The sequence below is a fragment of the Symphalangus syndactylus genome, chromosome 10 (assembly GCF_028878055.3).
Source record: "Symphalangus syndactylus isolate Jambi chromosome 10, NHGRI_mSymSyn1-v2.1_pri, whole genome shotgun sequence".
NCBI lineage: Eukaryota > Metazoa > Chordata > Mammalia > Primates > Hylobatidae > Symphalangus > Symphalangus syndactylus.
In genome coordinates, this window is record NC_072432.2 from 30129574 (window position 1) to 30143253 (window position 13680).

The 13680-nt window shown below is 38.5% G+C and overlaps 1 protein-coding gene across 4 annotated transcripts in view; it reads right to left on the bottom strand.

Moving 5' to 3' along the window:
- The window catches only part of LOC129492013 (uncharacterized), a 164831-nt gene that overhangs the window by 67025 nt on the left and 84126 nt on the right, over positions 1-13680 (bottom strand). The gene's annotated exons all lie outside the window — the stretch shown is intronic.

Below are 13680 nucleotides of genomic sequence, written 5' to 3' on the forward strand. Positions count from 1 at the left end.
TCCTCGTTGCCATTGTTGTTTCCTTACACACAGGAATAGCTTTAGTGTTCTTCTTAAATTATTAATGTCATGTTATTCTTGAACTCAAAAGTCTCCAATGTTTTTTTAAGATAAATCATGCGTCACTTAACAACAGGTACATTCTGAAAAATTTGTTCTTGGATGATTTCGTTGTGCAAACATCACAGTGAGTACTTTACACAAACCTAGATGGTATAGCCTAATACTTACCTAGGCTATATGGTACAGCCTATTGCTCCCAGGCTACAAACCTGTACAGCACATTACTGTACTGAATACTGTAGGCAATTGTAACACAATGGCAAGTATTTGTATGTCTAAACATATAAAAGATGTAATAAAAATATGATATAAAAATAAAAAATGATACACCTGTCTAGGGCACGCACCATGAATGGAGCTTGCAGGACTAGAAGTTGTTCTGGGTGAGTCAGTGAGTGAGTGGTGAGTGAATGTGAAGGCCTAGGACATTGCTATACATTACTATAGATTTTATAAACATAGCACACTTAGGCTACACTTAATTTACACAAAAATTTTCCTTCTTCACTAATAAATTAGGCTGGGCATGATGGCTCATGCCATGGCTCATGGAATTTTAATCCCAGCACTTTGGGAGGCTGAGGCGGGTGGATCACCTGAGGTCAGAAGTTCAAGACCAGCCTGGGCAACATGGTGAAACCCCATGTCTACTAAAAATACAAAAATTAGCTGGGCACAGTGGCGTGTGCCTGTAATTCCAGCTACTCAGGAGGCTGAGGCAGGAGAATCACTTGAGGCAGAGGTTGCAGTGAGCCGAGAATGCACCATTGCACTCCAGCCTGGGTGACAGAGTGAGACTCCATCTCAAAATCATCATCATAATAATAAATTAACTTTAGCTTACTACAACTTTTTTACTTGACAAACTTTTTAATATTTTTAAGCTTTTTGACTCTTGTTACACTTAGCTTAAAACACAGATGGTACAGCTGAACAAAATGTTGTCTTTATATCCTTATTCTATAAGTTTTTTCTAATTTTAAAAATGTTTTATTTTTTACTTTTTAAAAATTTTTGTTAAAAACTAAGACACAAACACACACATTAGCCTAGGGAAACACAGGGTCAGGATCATAAAGACATCACTAGGTGACAGGAATTTTCAGCTCCATTATAATCTTATTGGGACCAGTGTTGTGCATGAAGTCTGTCATTGACCAAAACATTGCTATGCACCCCATGACTATACTGAGGACAACATCCAAACTCCTTAGGGGCCTCCAATGTTGAATATGGTCTGCGCGCTGACAACCTCTCTGAGTTCATTTCCTACCTCTCTCCACAATATACATTGGGCCCACATGCCTTCTTTCTATTCCAGGAAACTGCCAGGCTTTTCTCCTCTTAGGACATTGCATTTGGTCTTTCCTGCCTGGAATGCACCGCCAGTTCTTCTCCTGGCTGTCTCCATTTGGTCATTCCAGTTTCAGCCTGAGCATTGATTCTTAGAGAAACCCTCCTCAACCAACCCTCTACAACAGATCTCCATGTGCTTTCCAGAGCACCCCCTATTTTGTTTGCTTTGAAAATTACTTTGTTCATTGTCTTATTACCTACACTAGGATGCAGACTCCATGACAGCAGGGACCTTGCCTGTCTCATTCACTACTGAATCCCCAGCTCCTGGAACAGGAGAGGTGTTCACTTGTGGAAAGAAGAGGAAGGAATCCTGAAAACAAAACAAAAACACTGCCATGAGAAATTGAATTGTAATGCAAATGCCAGGAGGTGGCTGTCCTATAGACACATGATGCTCTCCCTGTTGTCAGCTATAGCAGTAAGTGAAAATTACACACAAAGAACAATCTGGTGACAAATGTGCAACAGTTTGCTTTGTGACCTCCCTAACAAGGAAGTTTGTCAGTGTGCTGGCAGAACAGATGTTATCGAAATTGCCTGTACGGCCAACACAGCTATGTTAGACATGTGGCCTGCTCAAAAGATAATGGGCAGGACTCTCACCTCATAGATGAGGTTCTCATAACTGAAAACATGGTAGCAGATCCAAAACATGCTGAACCAAACAAATAGCCCAGCCCTTCAGTACAATGGAAAGAGGCTGAAGAATCAATCAATGTTATAAGTTACAAATCTCAATCCTACCCTGTCTCAAATCTAGATCAGGGTGACTAATTAGCTCCCCATCCTAGTACACTCGTGTGATAGGCAAGTTGGTGAACTTCCGTGATCCGCAATTTCCTCTGATATTTAATGTCCCTGTTTTAAGCCCTTTTGTGATCAGCAAGTAACAGTGTGACCATCACCTATCACCTAAGCGGAAATGCTTTATGTCTCAAGAAATATCTCTCTGTGCTGTTTCTTACACAACACAGCATACCTGCTAGTGACAGGGCAGCTATGGGAAGAGAAGGACCTCCGGGTTCTGGGATGAGGTTATTGGAGAAACAGAACAGGGGGCATGCCCCATTTCTTCTGTGGCTATGAGTGAAATAAAAGACATGCAACAGAACTGGGTTTTAAACGAGGCAGTTAGGAATTCAAGCTCTGGAATTTAAAATGCCATATTTTGCCATTTATTGGTTTGTGATATCAGGTGACTAACAACCTCTTTAATTTCAATTTCTGAAAATGAAAAAAAAATATAGCACCTATATTGCAGGCTGCTGGAAGGATTAAATTAGGTAATACATGTGAAGGGGTTTAGCATAGTTCCCGGCATATGGTAAGTGTGTCAACAAATAGTAGCTTTTACTTTGGCAGTGTAGAGAATTTGAGTTTTTAGATGCTATTTACTGATAAATACTGGTTAAAATGCATCTTTAATTACACTTATTGTTTGACGGCTTTGTTGGAAGGGTTTGGGCAAGGAAGGTGGCAGGTCCTTCCTGCCATGTATTTCCAATGCTCCTGCAAGGGCTACAGAATCCACAGAATGTGCCAGCAGAGGCATTAGTCCACAGAACTGATTACGTGGGAGTCTAATACACAGGTGCCCTGGCATGGATACTGTATGAAAAAATGATAGAAATGCTCACTTTATAGGATAATTATGAGAAGCAAGTGAGATAAATTATGTAAAAGTACCTGGAGTCTAAGAAGTAATTTTTTTTCTCTTTCCTTGGCATGGTTTGGAAAATGCTTAAAGTCTTTATGTAGTAATTTACAATAATTTTTTTTTACCTGAAATCTAAAAGGAGATTGTTTCTTTCCATGATAAATTCCTGGAATGCTATGTGTTTATTAAACATTTTTTTCCAGTAATCTCCCTTTCCCTTCTCACCCTTTGATCCTTTCCCTTGCAGTCCTTCCATTTTTCACATTCCATTAATTTACATTTTGTTGCAGAATCCGGTACAAGAGCTTTATTGTGGCACCAATCATAGAAAGACTTTTTCAAATGGTCAGTTTCTGTAGAAGAGAGAAGAATCTTGGCAGGATGCATCCTGCCACACACTGATAGATGTTCTTTCTCTGAATTAAAAAAAAAAATGGCTCTTTGGTATTCTATGCAAATGATGTTTGACTGTAAGTTAGAAACACATTCAGCTGCCTCCTCAAGCAAAGATGTCTTTTCAATGTCAGAATTCTTAAAAGTCCTTGAATAAAAATTCACTTCCCTCTAGAGTTGTATTTGATGTATTTTTAATATTGCTATTTTTCTTTCATTGTTGCATATAGATGCATTCCAATTTTGTTTGTTTGTAGTTTATAATAAAAAGAAACCAAGGGAAAAATTAGTAAGGGTCTATTGAAAGAGTTAAATCATTTCCCTACAGCTTCCCTAAGCGGAACTGATAGTCTTAGTCTGACTTAGGGAGCTGGAATAGAAAGGCTGCCAACATCTGTTTTGGTCAGAGTCAGATAAAAGAGACTAATTCATAGCGGGAATAACCCATGTTTGGCATTCTGTATTCCATTACCCTTTTCACAAAAAAACATGCATGATATAGATACACAGATATATTTCTACCTAAACCTTTCCACAGTGGAAGTAAAAGAAAGGTGAAAGGCTCAATAGAGTTGTTACTGATTTACCTAGAATAAAGACAGGAGGCATAGCACATCAACATTACCACCACTATGTTGTAGGGGCTAGGTCTCAGCTATGTGACGAAACTGATTTTGAAATTTTTAAAAATGGAAGTGAGAATAACTCCTCAAATACTGATAGAAACATGGGTTAGGACTGACATAAACAGCTGAAACGCCAGAATAATGCAAAACCCTAGTTTTATCCATTGGTTTCAACTTTCTCTCTATTAAAAGTAATTCAAGAACTGCTAATATGTAACCAAATGAACTAGTTCGAGACCATCTTCTCTCATTATTGGTAAAGATGCTAACAGGTAGGCAAGAGAAGTAGTAAACGATCTGAATAACTGACAAAGTGAGTAAGCCACAGAGAAATAATCAGCTCATGGCTATATCAAGAGCTCAACACCAGAGACAATGTTTTGCATTTGGCAAGGGTGCAGCAGTGGAGGTGAGTGAAGAGATAGTTGGTTTCGTTGATTGGTTGGTTGATTGGTTGGTTGTATGGGAATGAATACTATCAGTTCCATTTCTTACCCAAGGATACACAAAAAGCCTCCAACACCAGGGTCATCAAGAAACTTGATTAGCTCTGAATTCCTTAATACAAACAGCTCAGGCTTAACATTTATTTTATTTTTTGAAATCTTTGCATGATTGAAATAGTGTTGTGATAGGAAGAGGGTTTTATGATATCCTGTTGACTAGGAGCAGGAAAGTCTTGAGTCAAAACAGCCCAGCAGATGAACTACATGCCACAGTTTTGATACCTAGAATCTATGATTCCCATTAGAAGACAGGCTCCACCTCAGGCACTCCCCAAGTGGATGCCACTGGTGTTCTTGTTCTTCGAGTTTGAATTCTGTTCTCCTACTTAAAAATTAAGCACAAGCTCTGGATGACTAACCCTGCTCTTTTGCTCTTCTATCTCTTTCCTTCTTGGTCATCTTTCTCACACTCCCTTTCTCTTCCATTGCCTTGGAAATTGGTCTTGGTTGTTTCAGGGAATATGTCTTGTACCTGAACACTGGAATGCAAGCTCCTTGGAAGCTGAGACTGCATAATGAGGACCCATAGATGGTGCTCTAAAAAGCACTTTTAATTAAAGAGTAAAACCATGACCACCCCAAAATCCAGTACTGAGGAATTAGCTGCATCCGAGGAAAAGCAGCTCCTGCCACAGGGTGGGTCAGGCTGAAAACATTTGCTTATGAGCAACTGTCTTGTTAAATAACAACTGTAGTCTTTGATACCCAGAACACAGTACAAATGTTTTATGTTTCTGGATTCTTTAAACATCTTAGCACTTTAACCAGAACCCACCAAAATGGAACACTACCACCACCACCCCCTAAAAACTATTCGAAACTTTTTTGACATTCCACTTTTATGAGAGAGATTTAAACTTCAAGTGATTCATGGAGACTACAGACATAATTAATAAAATATATTATTCAATTAATAAAAATGTCCATGCATGAACTAAAAATACAATTAATAAAAGAGTTTTCTAAGGTAGTATATTTTCAAGCCAATCTCTTAAATCTTCTACAGGCAAAGCAAATGATGCTGAATGCATAATGATCATTCATATTCCAAATCTCAATTCTGCAGCAGAACAGAGCCATTATAATAGGAGAAATGCTGTTCTGGTCTCTGTTTTTACCAAAGCAACAAAAACTGCTACTGCCCTTCAAAAAGATTTTCAACAGGAGAGAATATTCTCTTTTTTTTAATTTGCATTCCAGATAACTGAATTTCTTTTTTCATCTGCCAAAGAATGTCGGTGCTCTGATCCTTCTAAGAAATCTGGGAGTAGTAGCCTGGAATTATTTATGATTTATGCCTACTGCCATAAAGGATTTGAGACCTGGGATTCAAATAATTGATATGACCAACATGCTAGACTCTGCCCTTGACTTTCTCACCAAAGACGTGTGTGTCATTTACCCTGTGATACAAAAGACGAAGTGTCGTAGAATGACAGTTATAAGAAAACTTTACTACTGGAAACTGTAGATAATTTTAAATAAAACTTAGTTCCAAGGAAATAAAATAACCTGTACAAAGCCAAAGGGCTCATTAGTAACAGAAATGAGAGTAGAACCAAGTCCCCTGAGTTCAAATCTTTCCCCACTGGTCCACACGGCCCTCCCTCTGTGCAGGAGTCATTAGAAGGATACTGCTAGGAGGGTGAGAACATTTTCTAAAGTCTCTGAATGCTTGAACATGCCCAGAAAGTACAAAATAGTAAGTTTAATTTTCTTTCAAATATGGTATTCTATCTGATACTTAGACTAATTAAAGAGGCACCCCAAATGAGTCACAAGCAAGCCACCGTGTGGCCACCACCATGTTCCTCTTTTCCCTGTTATTGTCCCTGGCAAAGCCACTGGTTAAATGATATCCAAAGAGCCCCTGCCTTTTGGTAGACACTATTAGGCTACCAGCCTGCCCTCTCTTGATGGTGTGGGGATGTGGGCGCTGGGAGGTACAGTCTGACTCACAGGCTATGAGCCAAAGCTGGTGGCATTAATAGATCTCAGACCATTAAGCTTGGGTGGAGTTGCATTAAAGAGAAGGAGGTGTAACACATTGTCAAACTAAAGCATGAATTAGGAGATGGAATATGGCTCCATGGGCTCAGAGTACTAGAACAAAAAATGCCATGGGAAGGCAGCCTGGGTAAATAACTGAAAAATTTTTTCACATGTATTTTTCTGATGAATAGGATCCATATTTAGGGCCTGGGGAGGCATGAACAGAAAGACTTCCTGTTGCCTCTTCTCTTCTGGCAAAGCTGTAGTTCCTTTTGTGGGGAATCCCAAGAGTCATCTTAAGCAGGCTAAGCATGTTTCTCCCTCACTTGTGCCATTGCTTCTCCAGTATCTAATACAGGAAGGACTTTGGCTCTGGGAAAACAAAGGCAAATTCCAAGCAGGAGGAAGAAACTCAGATTTATTTATGGGCAGTGATGTGCTAGTAAAAGTCTAACAATCAACTCTCCAGGAAAGAAATGTATCCATAAATATGTGCATTGATTTACTATCAATGTTACTAACAAAGGATATAAGGATATAATTTGGCCGGGCGCGGTGGCTCACGCCTGTAATCCCAGCACTTTGGGAGGCAGAGGCGGGCGGATCACGAGGTCAGGAGATTGAGACCATCCTGGCTAACACGGTGAAACCCCGTCTCTACTAAAAATACAAAAAATTAGCCGGGCGAAGTGGTAGGCGCCTGCAGTCCCAGCTACGCGGGAGGCTGAGGCAGGAGAATGGCGTGAACCCCCGGGGGTGGAGCCTGCAGTGAGCCGAGATCGCGTCACTGCATTCCAGCCTGGGCGACAGCGAGACTCCGTCTCAAAACAAACAAACAAACAAACAAACAAACAGGATATAATTTATAAGTATAATAAAATATACAAAACTCTATATTGTAAATTCTATGTAGTAAGTTGATTTCTCACAGGATGCTCTCCTTGATTTTTATCTAACTCGTGTCCTTAGCCAACCTATAATGGCAGTTAACAAGTATAATTCCTACATAAATTGTTGTTTAGTATTTTCACTTATATTAAGGAATAATAAACAACAAAGACTTATGTCAGTACAACATTTGTTCATTGATGACATGGGCAACTTCTTTGCTGAATTAGATACTATTTTAACAGTTGTTAAATACTGGAAGACTCTTTTCTCAATTTTTAGGCTATTCACATGTAATAACTGCAGCCATAACACGTTTAAATTTAGTATGCATTATTAACATTTCCTCCACTTTCTTGTCTGGATCATCAATGAAATGATAAGTCAACGCCCTGATTTGTAGTCAGTTTCTGTGATGCAACTACTCCCAACATGTTGACTTCAAACTACCCATGTGATGTCACTGAACATGGAGATGTAATGAGATACACGGTGGCCCACCATTATACAGTATATCCATCAAATAGGTACAAGAGATGTAACTAACCTCAAGAACATAGATCATAATAAAATGTAGCAAAATAATTAGGAAATGATGATGAGTTTGGGACATTTGTTACCCTTGTTTTTAAGATAACTTGTATAATTGAAAGTTTATGTAATTTAATTTTTAATAGCAGCTGTGTTTGACAACTGGCTCACAAAATGCCTGAAAACTTAACAATCAGCTCTCATAGGCTAGTGTGAGCTGGCTCCAGCATTCCATGAGGGGGGAAAGGACATCTTTGGAAAATGAAGTATCAGGAAAAGGATGACTATTTATAAGATATATATGCAAATTAAGTTATAAAGCTTTGTAAAACCATTTGTTTCAAAAATGAATTTCCAAAATCTTGTCCAGTCAGTAGATTTGGCATTTCTGTCCAAGTGTGTGCAGGGTTAGAGTTTCTCCACTTTCCCCACAGCCTTTGACCACCCCCTCCAGCTCTCCCGCAGCCGCCCACTGCACAGAGGGATGCATTTAACACACCTCATGAGAGCTTCACCTTGTCCTGTCCAAAATAACTCGTTCTGGAGCCAATTTTTTAGTGTAATTTATTCCAGACCTTTGATGGGGAAACTTGTACTCCTGAAGCTGTTCAGATGTGCAGCCAGCAGGGAGCTCCTGAGCCACATTGGCTTCTCCAGCCACAGATGTTGTGGCCAAGCCTGACACCCAGGGACACCACGTGGATTTATAACATTCCTTGAGGGAGAGTGGACCCATATCCTGTAAATGAATGCATTATGCTTATCCGCGTTCTTGTTTTTCATCTGTGACAGGTATTTTATGGATTGGAGGTTTCATTTAAACGTTGCATAATCCTCCTTTAACAAACAATGTGTATACTCAATATAATTGAAGTAAGAAAGACTGCCTTTGTTTCAACATAACTGATTCAAAAATAAAAGGACTCATGACTAGAAATTGATCTTCAAAAATATCAGTTACATTGGAAGGTATGATCACATGTGTATCACAGTTTAATCCTAACGAAAGAAGAATAAACAACCTAAGAATTTATGCCTTTTTATATGGTTACCATGAACTCCTCAGACATAAGACGCTAGAGAACGTACATTTGGTCAAATTACTAATTTGGGTTGGTTCAAAGCAAAGCCAGGATGTATCAATAAAAAATGTTAAGTTATAAAACACTTTTAAAAGAAATTAAGTTGCATTACCTTGTAGAACAAGATATAATTGAAATTGCTACCCACATTATCAAGTAGAGCTCTTGCTTAGGCAGCTTGAATGCGTGGGAGATTATGTGAAAAAGGGAATCTGTGACTATGTCTTAAAGAGCTTGTACCTGTAGCACTTAGCACAACGCCTGACATGTAGTAAACAGTCAAAAGGAGTTACTGGAATAAAATTAATTAATAAATGTCTTAATGATTCAAGAAAATTTACTCTCATTATTTTAAAAGCTTCTTCTGTTCTATAGACTAAACATAATTAGTAATGCCATCTATGACAGTAATTTCTTTAAATAAATATTTTCTCTATTAATATCATTAAAATTTAGGCCTTCACCTAAATTATCACACTTTGAATTATGGGAGTCAATAATTAAGAAATTATAGTACTCTTCTGTTGTTTTTTCCTGCCCAGGGTCCATTTCCCTTTCTACCACTAGTAGCACTCTTATTTTCCCTTGGGAAACCGTGTCTCCACTTCTTGCAGTCCATGAAAATACTTTGAAGCTGACTGCAACCCCTGTCCAGAGTGGGCATATGATCTAGGCCTGGCCAGCAGGGCTGTCCACAGTGACTGATTTGGGGATGAGCATATGACCTATTACAAGTCAATAAAATAAACTCCCAAGAACTTTGCTGGAACTCTTATGAGAGATGCCCTCTTTTGGCTAGTATGCTAATCTGGTAAGATGTAGGCCTGGTGTTGATGGCTGTCACATTTAAGCTTAGGAAAAAAGCAGGACCAGGACTGAGGCCAGTGCAGGAGAATGCAGAGCTGAGAGATAAGGAAAGACAGACTCCAGATGGATGACATTATCTGCATATCTTCACAGTGACAAAAAGCTGCTCTACCCTTGGAGTTTTCCATTGCAGAAGCATGTAATTTAGCGGGATTTCTGTCATTAATAACCAAAAGAGTCTATTCCATAAGTTTGTTCTATGCATATTTTCATAGCATAATCTCCTTGGTTATATTTTAAGTCCCAATAAAAGTACGTAGGTTTCTTCTGCTGACAAAACACAAAATTTTAAATTCTGCTAACCATTCCAAACATTTAAATTACAGACTTCAGTAATTGAGAACTTACTGTATAATTTAAGCCAAGAACTGACTTTTTAATTCTTCTTTTCTAGGAAAAAAGAATATTTATGTGTATTTTGATCGCTTACAGAAGCTAAGACAGTACCTTGCTTTCAGAAAACAACTCAAATGTTGAGACACTATGGTTCGGAAAGTCCTTTCCTATACAGGACCTTGGGTGCCGGCTTAATCATACCCATCACTGCCAAGGGATAAGGGATCCAAGGTACCCAGAAGTAAGTAAGCCATTAGGGTGACAAGAAGTACACAAAATGAGAAACAGCACGCTCTTCTTCTAGAATGCATGAAATGCCTCACAAAACTCTTGTCTTCAGAGGGAAACTAGGAACTTTAAAGATTCCGAAACAATTTTTTACCATCCCAAATATGGTCTTATGAAATCAAAACATTGTAGAAGGAGCTCTGATCTTGGTGTGATGCCCACTTCTGATCTTACCGTCTCTGTGACCCAATGTGTTATTGTTGGTCTCTCCATCTAGAAAATGAGGACCATACTTTCTTCCTCATGAGAATCAATGGAGACAGTCAATTTTAACTACACTAGAGCTTATAAATGTGCATCAACTATATTTTCATCAATGTATTATTAATATTGTTATGCCTATTGACAGAGTTCACATACTTGAAAGAAGCTCTGGTAAGGTGAGTAGTTAGTATACAGGAGATTTTATCCATGCATCTCCTGTTTATGTACCTGAGATAGACTTATACCAGGCTAAGTACCCTGTAATAAGAGGATAAATAGCATGGGTGCTCCTCTGCTTTTGAACTGTGCTTAACTTTGGCTTGGCATAGTTAACCTTGCTTTTCTGTAAAGGCAGGATGCTAAGCACTATTAGTTGCAAAGGTGTGTGTAGGACAGTCTTTAATTTCTAGGAACACACAGGCCGGCTGTGGAGCAGATGTATCTCATACCAAGCACAGCATGAGTGCTAGCCCTGATGGGCATGCAGAGGACTATCTCGGTGGCACATAAAAAGTGGTTCAATCTAGTTAGCCTTCATCAAAAAGGGCATTTCAGCAGAATTTCAAGAATAGCACGGTTTTTAACAGGTGCTATGAAAGAGGCCTCACAAGGGAAAGGAAAAATATATGGCAAGGTACTGAGCTGTGAACATGTATAACAGAATCACAAAAAGGCAGAGGTGGAGAATAAACTATGAATGAAGGTTTTGTCAGATTGGGGAGGGCTTTGAACGCCTAGCTAAGAAGTTGGACTTCATTCCATAGGCAATGAGGAGTTATTACAGGTTTTTAAATAAATGAGCTATAAAAACCAAGATAAAATTTAGGAAGAAAACTCAAGTATCAGTGTGAAGAATTTCTTGAATAAGAGAAAGTATGTTGGCAGAGAAAAGAAGGAGGGAGCTGCTATGATTTATCTGGGCAAGGAAATGTTAGAACCTGAATTATGGAAGAGCCAGTGAGTGTGAAAATGAAGGAAGATATTTTAGAAACTTCTGCATATAGAATACAAATATAGCTTGATAAGTAATTAGATACGGGAAATAAAGAGAGGCACCAATATTTTTTGATAGAGTGACTGGGAAATTGGCAATAGCATTATTGAAGTAGAAAATTCAAGTAGAAGTACATGTTTGGAAATGAAGGCACATTTTTTACTTTTTGAGTTTGAGGTGCAGTGACACAGTGTGAGAGATGTTAGAAGGCAACTGGAAATAAAGACGTCAAGTCAGAAAGAAGGTTAGAGCTGGAGATTTAGAAATCATTAGATTTCCCAGGTAGAAAACGTAGATGGGTATATAAAATTATGTGAGAAAAGATCCAAAAGTAATTCAAAAAGTACAGTTCAAAACCAAAAGAATCCAGAGTCATTGAAGGGAAAGAACGAAGGACTTTAAGAAGAAAGGTGTGGTCCCCACCTAACAGGCTGCAGAAAGAGCAAGAAAGAAGGAAGATGAAGAGCATTTGCCAACTAAAAGCTCAATCTGCCGATTTGACTTTAACCAAAACTTGCAACTTTTAAAAAATCGCATTGCACACATAGACACTTTTGAGAGTCCCCCCCGCAGGACTAGGGCCAATTAACACACTAGTTGTAAAACTAGATATTATAGAAATCTGGTACAGTAAGAATTATCATTTATATTTCTTAAATCCCAACTTCTTTCTCTAATATTATTTTTCTAGCTTTTCTCTCCCCAAATTACTCTGTTTCCAACAGAAAGTAACATTCGGGATTCGGGTGATTTTTTTTTGTTTTTTTAGCCTTTCACTTTTAGGTATGTTTCTACTTTTAGAAATATTTTAGTCTGGGTGCAGTGGTTCATGCCTATAATTCCAGCACTTTGGGAGGCCAAAGTAGTTGGATCACTTGAGCTTAGGAGTTTGACACTGGCCTGGGCAACATAAAGAAACCCGTTTCTACAAAAAATTTAAAAATTTGCCAGGTGTGGTGGTGTGCACCTGTGGTACCAGCTACTCAGGGGGCTGAGGTGGGAGAATCGCTTGAGCCTGGGAGGTCGAGGCTGCAGTGAGCTGAGATCATGACACTGCACTCCAGCCTGGGCAACAGAGTGAGACTATGTCTCTCTCTTATCAGATTTTATATATGTGTGTGTATATATATATATATATATATATATATATATATATAGAGAGAGAGAGAGAGAGAGAGAGGTATATATATTTATATAAATTTATATTTAAATTTTTATAATATATAATAAATATATTTTATATATATATATATATATAGAGAGAGAGAGAGAAACCTCTTCCTTTCTGAAGAAGAGGTCCCCGGATTCAGGTTTTCAGCTGCCACAAATATATATATATATAATAAATATATCTATACTTTGTTTACAAAGTGCTTATCTATAAATTATAATTTTAAATAGCTCTTATTTGAGAAAATTATAATTACTTAATGAGAGAGAATTCAAAATTACTTCAGAAAACAGACAAAAAGGCCTTCGATTTCTCCCTGTTCTGGAAGCTCAGCAATGGGAGGAAATCCATGGAGAGGAAAATGAGAACTCCTTGGTGGATAGATATTTCTTACTTATATAGGAAAATGTTGCAGACCACCAAAATGGCTTGGCTGAAAAGATCCTCATGGTGGTCCACACAAGCTTTCTGTAGAAGTAAGAGGATGAGGTCCTGATGTCATGAACTGTCCTCTTGGATCCACCAGCACCACAGGTAGTTGTATTGGAGTTAAAGGTGGAGGAACAAGGCCTGGACACCAAGATGAGAATCTGATAAGAGAGAAAGGAAGAGGTTTCTCTGACGACAGCTGACCTTCTGCAGAGGACTGTGCTGGACTAGTCTCAGCTGGGTACTCTAATGCAAGAAGCTACCAGTGATTTCATAGGCTTGATTTTTGTCCTA